The sequence below is a fragment of the Gekko japonicus genome, unplaced genomic scaffold, assembly GCF_001447785.1.
Source record: "Gekko japonicus isolate JY-2015 unplaced genomic scaffold, Gekko_japonicus_V1.1 scaffold1157, whole genome shotgun sequence".
NCBI classification, from domain to species: domain Eukaryota; kingdom Metazoa; phylum Chordata; class Lepidosauria; order Squamata; family Gekkonidae; genus Gekko; species Gekko japonicus.
In genome coordinates this window covers 346,055-361,912 of record NW_015167085.1, presented here as the reverse complement: position 1 = coordinate 361,912, position 15,858 = coordinate 346,055, and the positions used below count along the sequence as shown (strand labels likewise).

General features: G+C 41.3%; 1 protein-coding gene across 3 annotated transcripts in view; it reads right to left on the bottom strand.

Moving 5' to 3' along the window:
• Positions 1-15,858, bottom strand: part of MBP (myelin basic protein) — a 198,256-nt gene that overhangs the window by 109,846 nt on the left and 72,552 nt on the right. Inside the window, exon 1 of one of the 3 annotated variants that reach the window (XM_015412839.1) lies at positions 10,821-10,878. The exons of 1 other annotated variant lie outside the window; for it this stretch is intronic. The gene's annotated coding sequence lies outside the window, so the exon portion shown is untranslated. Of the gene's footprint in view, positions 1-10,820; positions 10,879-15,858 lie in introns of those variants that run through there. One more of the 3 variants, XM_015412840.1, reaches the window with a different exon arrangement.

Genomic DNA, 15,858 nt, shown 5'->3' with positions numbered 1-15,858 from the left:
CCCTTTCCTTGATCTAAAAAGCAGCAGAGGAATTTCTAATACAGAGGCTGAAAACCTTTCATACAGAAAACGAAGGCTTCTTGCTTGGCAATTCTATGTGAGGACGATAATGGTTGATGAGGACTGGTTCTTCCTCACAACAGACCAATACTTATTTGAGCAGTTAACCTGATTTTTAACCAAAGATTTCTGTACTAAGGACAAATATAGAATGAATCACTTGGCATCTGCTGTATGGTTTTGAGGACAGACGGTTGGAAGGAAATGGTGAAATAGGGAAGATCAGAGATCTTAATACTAAATGATTCCTAGGCATCTAGAATTCCTGTACTATACTCCCACAGTGCCCCCTACCCTGGATGCTTTTATCCAATGTACAGAATTCCTTATACATCTGCATGTAAGATCTTCACTGTCTCACCTACCCACGTCTGCTCAGCAAATGAAAAACAGAGTAGGGCCAATATGGATTACATTACCTGAGTGATGTCTATCTCCCTTTAACATTTTTAAGACCACCCTTTCTTGGAAGACCTCATGGGGTGTAAATGGCTCTCTCCTTCACCATGTTATCCGCACAACTGCCCTGTGAGGTAGTTAGTTTGAGGAGAGTGACTAGAGCAGGTCAAATACTGAAGATGCAATCCTAGGCAAGTCTACCTATAAGTAAGTCCCATTTTATCTAATAGCCTCACTCCCATGAAAGTGTACCTAGGACTGCAGTCTGAGTTTTATGTCTGACTGAGGATTTGAACCCATACCACATTGGTTATCAGATGCATACCATTGACCAATGGCTCTTTTGCACAATGACATGCTTGTTTGCTTTCTCCATCCTTTAGTTTTGTGTTAAACAGGATAAATTAACGATAGTTGGTTATAAAAGACACTTGTGAGGGTGGTCTTAAACTCATGCACTCTCCTCAACCCCAAGCTAATGCTGATGCACTTCCCATGCACATCAATAGGGAGATTGTTCTGTGGGCACATGGAAAGAATGCTCTACTGAAGTATAACAGAAAATTATGTTCTTTGTCTAGAGAAGAACAAAAAGCATTTTCTGTTAGAGAGAAGGAATGGTAAACCTAGCTCTAATCCAGTTGTTTGATTCTCATTCTGAGTGTCCCAAAATGCCCTTCAATCCATTGCTCATAATGTAATGAAAAGTAAAGAGAGAATATTTCTTTCAGACTCAGCCAAGCTGGAGAGATTCATAACCCTCTTATTGTATACATGAATGCACATTCTGAGAAAGCAATGCTATGGTACCTTTATTTCCACTGAAGTTTTGTTAACACATTTTTATTCTAGCTGCAAAATATCACTGGGATGATGTCCAATTGCATTTACAAACCTGGTTAAATTAGTTGCAACTTTGCCTCCTCTATGAAATCTCCCTATTACAGTGATTTAATGTCTAAGCCTTTCTTATTTTACGATTTAAGGAAGACAGTAGGCAATTTTATGAACTAAACAGACAATTTGTTCTCTTTGTTAATGTTAGTGGCATGCATCCCATGATGTAGTTCCTATGAAAGGACAGAAGTTCCATTTGTAGAAGAGGAGGCAGCAATTCCATTGATTTTCCACTTCTACTGCAGACCCCTGTTTGCATCACCAGCACCAAAGGGAGGTGAGGAGGGCACCGAGGCGGGGGTTCACTCGTTCCCTTAACAATGCCCCCGGTACCAAGACCCAAGGTTCAAATAAAACATGCACACACTGCTTTTAGAATAAAATTGGAATAAAACTGGCCAGAACTTTATTGGTTACAGCTGCAAGAAGCATTGGCACAGCATGGAGTGCTGGATCCTGTTTATTGACGGACCCACCTGCCAGTTGGTGATCCCTTGCCCGCCCCAGCCTCCCTGTGGGGGTTGTGTGAAACCCTGGGGTAACAGGTTGCTGGATCCTACAAGGGCGTCCGTCCAGGAGTGGTCTCTCCTGCTACCTGAGTGTGAGGGTAATCTCCGGCAGTGCCCCCTCCCGGCCCCATCATGCCAGAATCCCTTAAGGAGATCCCCATACTCAGGAAAATGGGCACGCAGGCCGGCTTTCCTGAAAATGGATTTGGCCCCATGCTGACACCGCCATAAGAACTGGGTGTCCTTTCACCCACTGCATGCTTACAACGGAACAGGATTGTAATTTGTTGCAATGCTTATTCTATTATCCTTCTTTTACTGTATTGTTCTTTACCTTTGTCATTCCACTTACCACGCTGTTTATAGTATATCTTGCCTTAGGCAGTTGGCTGTTCACAACATCCTTTAATTCTGTACCACAGGAGTGTTATTTGGATGTCTTATGCTTTGGGTTGCCAACTGATCTCCTGATCACAGCAGTTCCTTGCACTCCACTTTCAGTACTGTTTACTTTGTCTTAGTATTGTCTTAGATAGTTTGCTGTTCATACTGTTCTCTTATGCTGTCTGATTGCACTGTTTTATATCCTGTAATCCACCTAAAGTCCCAGCAAGAAACATGGACTATAAATAAACAAGCAAATAAATACATTTAATATTAATCTGATTAATCAGATCTGATGGGATTTTCTAAACTTGTTTGTCAAGTGCCATGGCATTTCTGAAGTGGTTTTGCAACTTGTTTTTTAGATTTTTTTTAATAAACACTTGTCTTATAGCACCTTTACATATTTAAGTTTTGTTGGAAGCACAAATCTTTTGAGGCAACACTGTAATTTGTATGATACGTTTCAAATAAGGTTTTACATAGAAGTTCATAGTAGTGTGTACAATGGGTTGGATCCAATATTTCTATCAATGGAGTGAGTTCACAAAAACATCCTTCAAAAGCACCCCACATATCATGTGAAAATCAACTGGTAGAGTGATAGACAGCGGGGGGGGGGGGGGTGGAGTTGCAGCTGGAATCTCCCTCCCTCATCGACAGTAGAATGAGCTCCATGAACCTGAGCTTTGCTACACAAGAGTGAGGGCAATTTCTGTCAAATCCAACCCATGCTTTATATTATTTTAAAGGGTTTGAAGCAGCTTTTTGCATGGTGTAAGAATCTTCGTGCCAGGGTTAAAGCTAGAAAATACACTTCTGTGAACTTGTGGCATTCATGGAAGCACTGGATCCTCCAATCCATCATGTGCGGTACGTTTATTGTATATGTGTATTCATACATGTTTATGATGATGTACTATTATAACACCAAAGTTCACTTTGATTTACAAATGTTTTGTTTGTTCTGGATTTCACCAGCCCCACTTTTTGTGGCTGTCCATTACTGATAAGCATATTCAACTCATGGCATTTTCATCCAGGCCAAAAATCTGTGTCCCGAATTCTAGAACATATTGTATATTTTATTCTGTTTTTAAATAACTCAGAGACCAGGCCCTGCATACTATTTCTCCTAGGGATATAGCTATGTTTCTGTTCAAGTCCTGCCTGTTGCCAAATATGTCCTAGCCACTGACAGTAGACGCTGTTGGAAAGAACAAAGCTGCCATGTGGGAACATGTAGGGAGAGATGGTCCTTCAACTATGTCAGACTTTAAAGGTGACCATGAGATGCTTTAAGGGTGACCACCAACGCTGTGAATTGTACCTGGAAACTATTATAGATATCCTGAGCTGGCCCCAGATAGCAAATAGGTTGCCACAAACTGCAGCGTTTGTTACGGTAAGCCAGACTTGAGGTTACTGAAGCATAGATAAGCATGGCCAGATCAGGTGTCTGCAAATGGCACACCAGCTTTCCAACTAGATGTAGCTGAAAAAAAGCATTTTTCACTGTCATGGAACCTGTTTCCCCAGCAGGAGACCAGGATCCAGCAAGAATCCCAAGCTCTTAACAGAGTCTTTTAGCAAAAGGAGACCACCACTGATGGTAGGAAAAGCAATCTTATCTAAAGCAGCACCCATTCCGGACAGCAATGCCTCAGCTTTATCTGGATTCAGCTTTAGTTTATTCGTCCTCAGTCATTTGACCACCACATTCAGACACTGGACCAGATAAAGGCGGCAGCAACTGATGCCTTATTCAGAGTAATATTTAGCTGGGTGTCATGTTAGGGTGTTAATATTCAAGTTGTTGTGTGATTCTCTGGAATCAATAAAAAATGTTAAAGAATATGTCTCATTCTCAAGAGGATAGGTAACTCTTGTTGCTGTTTTTCTGATTAATGGCAGGTTGTGCAGTCCAGGGTCACACATAACATGGCAGAACTCTAGTATTACCCTGGAGAAATAGTTTCACTTTATAGTTGACAACGTCCATTTTCTCACTCTTGTCTTCATTCAGCACTTCTCTTTGGATCCTGCTTGTTCCATTTTCATCAATTTCTACCTCAGTTTCAAATATTTTCACATATCCAGAGGTGTTTCAAAGGTTGGCACAGTATGAATCTCTAGTTTAAAAGTAACATTTATCTTTTGTGATACAGGATATACTGCTAAATTCTTAAAACTGTTAGTCCAGTATTCTTTCTTCTCAAATACATCCCAATATTTGAACATGACTGCATTCACATTATCTAAGGCTGCCCCCTTTATGTGTAAATCAAAAGGGTGTGCTAATACTCTTAGCACTATGTCGCAATGACTTTGTGCCTCACCTCAACAGTTCATACATTCTTTTTATACAAGATAACCATATTTGATAAAATTTGTGACAATATTCCAGAGTTCCCATAAATTTACCTGCCTAGAAAAGAAGTACACCTTTTCAATATTGGCTGAGATACCTTAGGAAACGATGGAGTGGCTTTGCTTAGGTAATATCAATCATCCACTCAGCTCCTAGGCCCTCTTTGCTGTTGCCTCAACCCCTCCTCAGTTAGGCCAATTCTACGATTAGTGCAGTGGTATGGTTGTGTTTTCTTGAAACACCATTTCTACATGGTCAAGATTCACTCCCTTGGGATGTAGGTATGGCTTGTCAGGATTGGACAGGAAGCATGATAACAAAATGCACTAGTACTGCGAGGCACTAGGGTTTGGGCTGCAATGGGTGTTTACTGACCCATGCAGAATGCTTGATGAAGATGGCCCCAAATTCTACAAAGTCTACTCCACAAAGGTAGTTCTTCCGCAGCAAACACACTACAGTGGTTATATTTCAATCCTTAAAGCAGGGGTGTCGAATTCATTTGTTATGAGAGCCGGATCTGACATAAATGAGACCTTGTTGGGCCGGGCCATGTGTTTCATAAAATGTAATGCCAGGTAGCGGAGATATAAACTTTATAAAGGACACAAACACAAAGGTGTTTTTTTAACTTAAAATAAAAACATGCTTAAAACATTAGCACTCTTGCAATATTTTGTTTATTTAACAGTGTCTGATAACTGACACCTCTTGTTCTGAATTATTGCATCAAAATGTCTGTGCTGTTGCAATCTTGAGTTTGCTGTTCAGGTGTGTATCTGTAAGCTGCAAACCTACGATGATGCAGCAGCAGCAGAACTGGAAGAAGAAGCAGAAGACAGCGAGTTCCCCTGCGGGACTGATAGAAGCCCTCCGGGGGCCTCATCCGGCCCCTGGGCCAAATGTTTGACACCCCTGACTTAAAGAGAACAAAAATTCTAGTGTACTGAGAGTTTACTACATAGATATTACTTTCATGTGAACATGATATAATTTAGGGGAATAGGATTTCTACCTCACATACACTGGTTTTGTCTAAATGTCAAATGACAAACTTGGCTCAAAATTGTCTAGCTTTTCAATGGCAGCCCTTACTTATGGTTAAATGCCAAATTTCTTGTATGCAAACCCAGAATAAAAAGGATTCTTCTTCCACGAATCAGTGGTTTCTTGAGTTATTTCTGGTTTCAGTGGCACCTGTGCTCTCTCTTGAGCTTAGGAAGTCTCTGACAAGACCTATTCATTTTACTGATTCTCAGATGCTATAGTGCTCTCTTGTGCTCACTTCAGCATATGCTGGATTTCAGGAAAAAAGCCTTGATCCTTCAGAATGATTTATCAAAGTGGAAAGATAAAATTGCTTTAAACTACAAAGATAAATTACCTCCCTTTTATTTTAAAAGGGTTTCTAGTATCAAATAATCTCTCTTTAATCTCTGGGAGGTTTCTCATATGGCAGATTGATATGGTATAACAGTGTTATCCTAAATGTTACGTAGAATAACTGGTATAGGGAGCCTATGGACGTAGTAGGATCCAAGATGCCTTATGTACCATGTTAAAAGTCTTAGACCACTGATCTTCCATTGCAATGAAAAACCAAAATAGACTGTGGGCTCTCATAATGGTAGACACAGAACAAAATATCTTTCGACAGAAGGTAGCTATAGCCACCTCAATACAAGGTGCTCCTTGATTTGCACACTACAAGAAAACGCAACTGAGCTGCAGGTCTTTTGGAATGTTTATTATTGCATAAAGAAAAGAGTTCCACATGTCCCACATGGGTAGATGAAGGGAATCTAATGCAGTGACACTTTCCAAAGCTCCATATGGGCAACTTCTTCATACTTTTAGAAGCCATCATATGTCATGCTGGAGTACTATGAGTGAAATTCCAAATGAGTTATTTGGGACTAGAAAGCAGCTGCAGATGGGATAATATAGATTAGGGCCACAGCACTGGATAAGAGGTATTTAAACCCCCTCCCTCTCAGGCCCTTTCCTTAATTGAAAGTGATTCTTTAGGTGATTTAAGACTGTGCAGGGAAAGAAGCAGCAAGTCTTCAGCGGCTGCTTCCCAACATAAATCCAGCCATAAACTGGGCTGGCTGCATTTATGTTTTTCAATAGCTTCATTTTTCTTTTTTGTCTACCAATTTTCTAGTGCGTTCCAATGCTGGATAATGGTTTCAGGTGGACAGCTGCATTGGTCTGCCGCAGAACAGCAAGACAAATTAATTGATTATAAGTGGGGACCTACAAGACTTGTGGGGGGCAATCTCATCCTTCCCCGCTGGTTTGCTTGGTAGACTACTTGCCAGCCTGCTTGACTACAGTGCTGCTGCCTCCCCCCTCCAGCTCATGAGGATGCAGCAGCTGCAGCTGTGATGGCAAAAGGCGGCAGTGGTGGTGGCTCCTGCTCTTGCCCGCTTGCCCTGCTGGTGGCAGGGGCTCTCACTCCTCCTCATCTGGCTGGTCACCCACTGGCTAGCTGGTGTGATGGTGTCTCCTGCTTCTTCTCCTCACTCACCCATAGGGGTGTGCACTTGGTATATACCAAGCCAAATAAATACCCGAAAAATACATCATTGGTAGTTTTAAGGTATCTATTCAACCAATCAGAGAGAAGAAGAAGAGATTGGATTCATTACCCTTCATTACCCGAAGGAGTCTCAGAGCCATTTGCAATCCCTTTCCCTTCCCCTCCCCACAACAGACACCCTGTGAGGTAGGTGGGGTTGAGAGAGCTCTTTCGAGAGCTGCTTTGAGAGAACAGCTCTGAAAGAACTTATGACTGACCCAAGGTCACACCAGCAGCTGCATGTGGAGGAGTGGGTAATCAAAGTCAGTTCTCCCAGATTAGAGTCCACGATCCAAACAACTACACCAAAATGGCTCTCGCAGAGATCTGTATTCGGCTGAATAAATACCAAAAAAACACCGATCAGAAATCTGTATTCAGCTTCTGAAATAGCTGTGCCCGAATAAAAGCCGATCTTATTCAGCTTTTATTGGGGCATGACTAGAAGGCTGAGTTAAACCCCACTGGACCTGAATTGGAAAAAAAATGATATATATTTTTGCACACCGCTACTCACGCAGCTCATGTGGCAATGCCTCCAGCTTCCCCTCTTCCCCCTCTGCTTGCTTGACCCTCATCTGACCGGTGGTGGCTCCAGGTCCTATTCCCTCCTCCACCCACTTCCAGCCCAAGGCTGGAAGTTGTCTGCATTTGCAACATCCCTCATCTTGGAGGGGGGGGGAATTAGAACCCCTCCCTGTTTTAGTTTTCTGTCTACCTGGAAGTCTGATTCAATGTTAGATATAGGTGATGCCTTACAGATTTCTTTCTAGAGTGTTCTAAAAAGGTAAAGGTAAAGGTCCCCTTGCTCGAAAGCCACTCGAATCCAACTCTAGGGTTGCGGTGCTCATCTCCGTTTCAAAGCTGAAGAGCCAGCGCTGTCTGAAGACCTTTCCGTGGTCATGTGGCCGGCATGACTAAACACCAAGGCGCACGGAACGCTGTTACCTTCCCACCGAAGTGGTACCTATTTATCTACTTGCAATTTCTTGCTTTCGAACTGCTAGGTTGGCAGGAGCTGGAACTGGAGACGGGAGCTCACTCCGTCATGCGGCAACTCGGGTCTTGAACTGCTGAACTACTGACCTTCCACAGCCTGCAGTTCAGTGTCTTAACCACTTGAGCCACCGCTATCAAGCGACTAAACAGAAATACATACAAATTCTGAAATATGAGTGGGCAAGAAGAAAAAATTCCTAACTAGAAGATTGCTTTAAGGAATGCAAGACGGTTTTACCTCAAGTCTGAAATTGGAATCCTATCTCACCATAGTCCTGAGGCCATAAACCTGTACATTCCAGAGACAAGAATGTTTGAAATGCTGCAAGATATAAACATCTGCTCAGAGTTTCTTGAAGATTTTCTTTACAGGTCAAAACAATAACATCTAAAATGCTTCATCTACATTTCTGCGAAGAAGCTTATAGTACAGAATAACAAACTCTTCAGTTATGATGGGGTGATAGTGAAGATTTCCAGAGTAACGTGTGTGTATCATCATGATTACAAGAGGACATTTCACATCATTAACACCCCTCCCCCCAAAAAACTACAGTATTCAATCCTGTTTAATTAGTTAGCTTCATTTAATAAATTTGCTTTGATCACATTATGAGAAGACGAGACTCACTGGAAAAGACAATCATGCTAGGAAAAGTTGAAGGCAGCACTTAAGAGGGAGACCCAACATGAGATGGAGTGACTCAGTCAAGGAACCCATGGCCCTCAGTTTACAAGTCTTGAGCAAGACTGTTAATGATAGGACTTTTTTTACAAGCTGGCAACTGATTTTTAAAAAAAGCACTTTTGGGTCTTAATGTGAAAGAATTTCAGACACCAACATAGATGGAACTACATTATCACACATTCGTAAAGCCAGAGTCAACAAAGCATATCTCTGATCTCTGCAATAAAGTGTGGATTAGATAAATACAACAGGCAGAGCTGGGCAACCACCAAGAGACAGCTCTCCACTGTCTTATTGCATGAAAGAATCATAGCTTGGTTGGGGTGTTTGTATTCCTCTGTCCCACTGTGCCTTTAGCTAAACTACGATACTCCTATGGCAAAATGACTGTGAGACTAATTCAAAACACTCTAATAGTAAAGAGTACAAAGATTTTAGGACTGAGCTGTTAGGCATACCTGAGTGTTTGAGCATGGAAACAGATAATAAATAAATTATTTGATTATGATCTAAAGAAATTAAGATGCTGAGCTGCAGACCGGAAGGTCTGTAGATCGGCAGTTTGAGACCCTAGTGCCACGTGATGGAGTGAGCCCTCGTCTCTGGCCCCAGCTCCTGCCAACCTAGCAGTTCCCCAGGTTCCATCTTGTCCCCCTTGCTTTTTCAACCACTGTAAGGCCACTGGGAGATGTCATCTGGAGATCTGGGCTGAGCTGCCATCAACATGAAGATGACACTCACCTCTGTCTTATGCTACCAGGAGATCCCAGGGAGGCTGTGGAAACTGTGAACAAGTGCCTGGAGGCAGTGTGGGAATGGATGAGGGCTAACAAGCTAAAACTTAATCTTGACAAAACAGAGGTGATACTGGTGGGGGGAAGGTCTGACCTGGGAAATTAGTTCTTTGTTTTCTTGATGGGGCTGAACTCCCCTTAAAGGACTAGGTTTGTAACCTAGGGATGCTCCTGACCTGGGACTCCTGTTGGACAACTAGGTAGCAGTGGTGGCCAGGGATGACTTTCAGCAGCTTCAGCTGGTCAGCCAGCTGTGGCCTTTCCTGGGCAGAAAAGATCATGCCACTGTGGTACATGCCTTTATAACATATAGATTAGATTATTGCAATGCACTTGATGTGCACTACCCTTGGAAACTGTCTGGAAGCTGCAGTCGGTACAGAACGCTGTAGCAAAAGTGTTGATTGGAGTGGGTTATAGGGAGAGGTTAATTAAAGCCCTGTACAGCCTGGAACCAACATGCCTTAAGTACCACCTTCTCCCATACAAATATACGTACTCATTCCAGTCATCCTGGGAGGCCTTGATTCAGTCACCCCTGCCATCTGAAGCTCAGACAGACGGAAACACAAGAAATGGCCTTCTCTGTCGTGGCATCAAAAATCTGGAACTCTGTCCCCAGGAATCTGTCTGTCTCCCTCCATCGGTGTCTTTTACCAGCAGGTGGAGGTTTTGTGTGTGTGCCTGGCATACCCCCAATAACAGTTATTGACCCTCCTTCTAGTGTTATTGTTTATTTTTAATTGAATTTTATCATTATAACTGTATTTTTGCTGCCTCATGGATGCTAAACAGGTGGCAATGGGGCATGAATTTTAGATAGATAGATAGATGATAGATAGACAGACAGACAGACAGACAGACAGACAGACAATTATTTATTCATGAGTGCTCAGCAAGCAGCAGAGAGGAATTAATTAATTTGCCTGGAAGGGGGAAGGCAAGCTTAAACTATTAATGGGAAGTTTCTGAAGTTTCGATAGCACTCTGCCTGTTCAGATGGGGCAATCTGGCACTATAAGTACATTTTATGTTAAAAAAACCAACACACTGAAAAACTGCACAGAAACTAAGAACAAGTTTAAAGCAAACTCAAGTATATAATAAGTAAACAAACAGACATTTATTGACTTACTTTACTGACGGTACTACCTGAGTCTCAAGGCAAATGTATATGGGAGATGATGTTACTTATATGGATTTGATTGACATTAGCCTTTGAGTTCTATTTTAAGAGAAAGACAGCTAAGGAAGAAGAGGAGGAGGGGGAGGAGAAGGAGGAAGAGACCGGATTTATACCCCGCCCTTCACTACCCGAAGGAGACTCAGAGCGGCTTACAATCCCTTTCGCTTCCCCTCCCCACAACAGACAACCTGTGAAGTAGGTGGGGCTGAGAGAGCTCATTTGATAACTGCCCTTGAGAGAACAGCTCTGAAAAATCTTATGACTGACCCAAGGTCACACCAGCAGCTGCATGTGGAGGAGTGGGGAATGAATAAATACCATAAACAAAAGTGGGATTAACTAAAAGGGGGGACATGGCTAGAAAAATAACTGAGATAATTAGTTCATTAAAAAGATGAATAGTTTTGTGCAACACTTGTCTGTTAAGAACACTTTAAAAAACATAATAGTGGCAATTTCAGAGAAACGTCTGTAAATCCAAGTTCCAACACAGTGAATACAAGGAAATGATTCACTCAAATGCCAAGACAAGGAGTACCTTCCACTCCCAGGTGACAGCTGATTCACCTGCAGAATGAGAAACCTGTTCTGCTAGAAGCAATCCACATGCTTCTACCAAGTCTAGATATATCATATCTACGCTATTTTAAAAAAGCAGGATTGTATGGTTACAGATTGAACATGGAAAGAAACTGATCTTGGGTTCTTTTAATTGTTCAAACAATAATCCAGAAATTATCTTGGCAAACCAAAAGGAATATCTCATGACATCTTGTGGTTACAGGATGGTATTAATCATAACTGTGGTTGGACATACCAGAGAAGTTCCTGTAGAAACACAGCAGAATGCAAATCTAATGGTAATATGATGATCGATCCAATAGTGGCCAAATTCTTGAGGACTGCATAGCTTTCCTGGGTATTATTATTATTATTACTACTACTGTATCTGCATTAAACTCAATTTCCTGTCATATTCTCCAACTGTCTAGTGTCTACTGTTGTAACATATTCAACAACCAATTCCTCAATGATAATTTAAAAACATCCTAAGCATATGTAGAGAGAAAAGTTAATAATAACAGGAAAAAAGCCTAAATTAATTTCCAAAACATACTTGCAGGGTTGACAACCGCCTTAGATCTTTATATCAGCTGAGTACCACTGGGTGACCTATCCTTTATGCAGTCTTCACAATGTAAGATTTTAAGGGCAACTGAGAGCACAGTAAACATAAGTTTAAACTGTCCTTCGGTGTAATAAGGTAGTCAACAAAGGAAATATATAAAACAGATTACCATTATAGCAAAAAGAATTATGGAGATGAAGACACTACCTTTAGTCATGCAAAGGAAATAGCTTGGAGGAAATTGCCATAAAAATGGATCATCCTAGCCATGACACCCAAAGGGGACAGTAAATGAAAAGGCTTCACATCAGGCAGTTATAAAACAGAAAAAGAAAAATAGTAATTCTATAGTGAATAGTTTTGTGATCATTTCTTGCTTTGATTAAGGACTTGGAGAAGGAATAAGATCTCTTTCTCTGCATCAGAAAATTCAAGTGCAGGAAATCAAGGAACTACCTATTGCTTTCAGCTTTTAGAAATCATAGCTGGTTCTTAGCAAATGTGCAGGATTATGCAAAAAAAAGTGATAAACAAGTAGGTCCTGTATAATATTCTCAGAGATAGTAACATGAAAAGACAGGCAGGGGGGACTTCCGGTTTTGGCGACTTCCATGGCACGCCTGCTCCTTCGGTGCTCTGAAAAGAGCGGCCCGTGACGTGGCGGATGGGAGCGGGGGCCAATTGATCCGGACCCCCCCCCTGGAGTCCTTGTAGGGGACTCCCAGCCTGGGGTACTGGAGGTTGCCTCTCCTGAGGCTGTGGCCAAGGGATTGAGGCACCTCCAAGCCCTGATAGGTCTAATTGCCGCGGCGCCATCATGACTCCAAGAGGTGCACACTGGGTGAGCGAACAAGAGATCCAGTGAAAATAAAGCTCTCCCTACCTCCGTAGCAGGCATGGAATGAAGCATGAGTGCTAATTCCTTTTTGACTGGTTATTTGGTAAAGTGCATATCCGAAGCCCCAATTGCCACCGACGGAGAGGGAGGAAGCTAGCTCACACAACTTTAAGCAAACTCTTTTAGCGAGAGGGACTATGAGAAATGTTGGTGGTCAATTGAATCAAGCAAAGCACAAATCCAACCAAACGGAGCCTTTGAAGCAACTTTTACTGACTTTTAAAAACTTTCCTTGAAATATAAACAATGGCTGGGCAGGCAGATAATATGGCGACGAGACCGAGACACTCTCCTGGAACTACAAGATCAACACATCCGGTGGCTAAACCAGAAGTAAATACTGACTTTCCGAACATGTTGGCTACTGCATTGCACCCTCTGCTGGAGCAGATGACTAACCTCAACAAGAATTTTGATGCGCTCCAAAAACAGCTTAAAGAGACGAACTTAAAAACAGAGGAGACTGCAAAATCAATGAAAAAGGCTGAAGCCAAAACAAAAGCGATTAATCAAAGACTAAAGGTGATGGGAAAACAAAGATCCTCCGATAAAGACCAACTTTTAAGACTACAAATGGAAAAATCAGCGTTTGTTCTGAGATTTCAAGGTGTTCCTGAATAGCACGGCGAGAATCTGAAGACAATTTTAAGTGAAGCGATGGCCCCAATGACAGGTTTAACGGCGGATATACTACAAAGCTGATATGATCTATCGGACATATCCAGAATTTATTAAAAAAAGAAACCTGCCTGGGGAGATAGTGGCGAGATTCTCTAAAAGATCAACAAGAGACATGTCACTCAAGGCCACAAATGGGACTACCTTAAAAATCAAAGATGAATAAATCAGAGTCTTAAAAGACATTCAATTTGAAATAAGAGGGAAGAGGACACAATACAAAAATTTAACCAGCTTCTTGCAGAAAAATTCCACACCCTACAGATGGATAGTACCCAAAGGATTGGTCTTCAACTACAAGGATAAAAAAGAAAAGATAGACTTTTAAAAACGAAGCTGTTCTTGGAACAGCAACAAAGACCAGCGAATAAAAAAGATACAGCAGAGGAACAAAACATTAGAGAAAAAAGCAGCACTCATGGAACAGAAGAATTCGAATCAACAGCTAGCAGTAATCCAGAAGAAGACTCTGAATCAGAATCAGGGGCAGCAGCCCCAAAAGTCCTGAAAGAAGATAGACTCTGTTTTAAAAGCGAAGATGTTCTTGGAACAGCAACAAAAACCAGAGAGCGAAAAAGATACAGCAGAGGAACAAGATATCGAAGAAGAAACCAGGACATATGGGTCCGGAATCTACAGTGAGCAGTAATCCAGAAGAAGACTCTGAATCAGAATTAGGGGCGGCGGCCTCAAAAGTCCTGAAAGTCAAATGGAAATTTGATAAGTAGAAAAATAAGGGGAAGAAACAGATATAACAGAATTGTATAAGCTTAAAAGTCTTATTGTTTGAGATGTACTTACTTGATTCAATTATATATTTACCAGTTTGTAATAGAAGTGGTAGAAATTAGCTATATTCCAAAAACTATCTTTTTTATAGAGAGAGCTTTAACTAAACATGCATTTAACTGTTATATATGATCTTTGTATAGCTTATTTTTAGTTTAGTGTTAGTATTTGTAGTGTTTTTTGTAGTGTTTGTAGTAAGAAAATAATAATTTCTCAAAAAAAAATAAAGAAAAAGAAAAGACAGGCCGGGGGGGGGGGAATTCATTATTAATTTTTCAGTGACCTCTCCCTTGACAAGTTAAGCAGGATTTCCCCCATGCTTAATGGGTTTATGTCTTCAAACAAACTGGAATAAAAATATTCTCCTTAAAAATCATAATAGCGTAATCATGGTGAGACACTAGCTATAGTCTATCAATTCAGGTGGGGTATCTATGCTAGTCTATTGTAGCAAAACAAAACAGTAGTCCAGTGCCACCTTACAGAGGAACATTTATTCCAGTAAGAGACTTTGTGAAAGACAGCTCTGGAGCCATCCTTCCTGAGCTAAGACAAAAATCTGTGAGCCGGAGGCTAAAAAACTGTGACCTGACTCACACTAACTCAGCTTAGAGGGAACACTGGCAGCCGCCTCCCCTCCCCGGACAGCATTCTATTCTTGAGGGTCCTCCAACCAACCCTCAGCTATGACATTTTGGAAGGAGGGGAAACCTGATGAACAATAATTCCCCTGCAGTTGTGACACTACTATAAAACTTTGGATCCAACCATGGAAAGGTATTGGGGGAAAGCAGATAAGAAAAGGTGACTTGCACTTTAAACAAACAAACAAAAATATTAAGTTCTGTGCATACTTCATACTAGAAAAAATGAAAACCACACAGCACAGAGCACTGATTATGCTTGCAAAATACAGCGATATTTTGCCTTCTTACCTGGCATCTCTGAAGCATCATTAATCAAGGAGCTAAAAAATAGGCTGAGGCCAACGGTGCAAAATCAGGTTAAAATATCTTTTATTACTCAGATTTCCAAAAATTCCCTACGTAGGCTTTGTCAGGGAAATCTGTTTGTCTTGCAGTATTTCTTCAGAAAGAGTAAAAAAGTAGCTACCTGATTTTGCACCATCGGCCTTGCCCTATTTTTCATCTCCTGTGACTGGTGCGTCTGTTTATTTTCTTGTATCATTAATCAAGCCAAGCTCTTTGGGGTAATGGGGCAGCAAAGGAAATACATAACAGGGAGATAAATCTGTTTAATATCCACATCTCATCTGACGTGGTCAAATATAAAACTTACTGCTGGACATCTCTTTTATTTGATGTAAGCAAACTTTTCCTGTCTTCAGATGAGAGTTGGGAATATCTCATTTATTTCCTTTTGGATTACCAGTTTTTGATGTCTGAGTAATTAGTTACAAAATTAAATTCCATTTGGGGAATGACAGGAAGAGAATCTCACCAAGCTCAGCTTTGACATCTATATTCACTAAA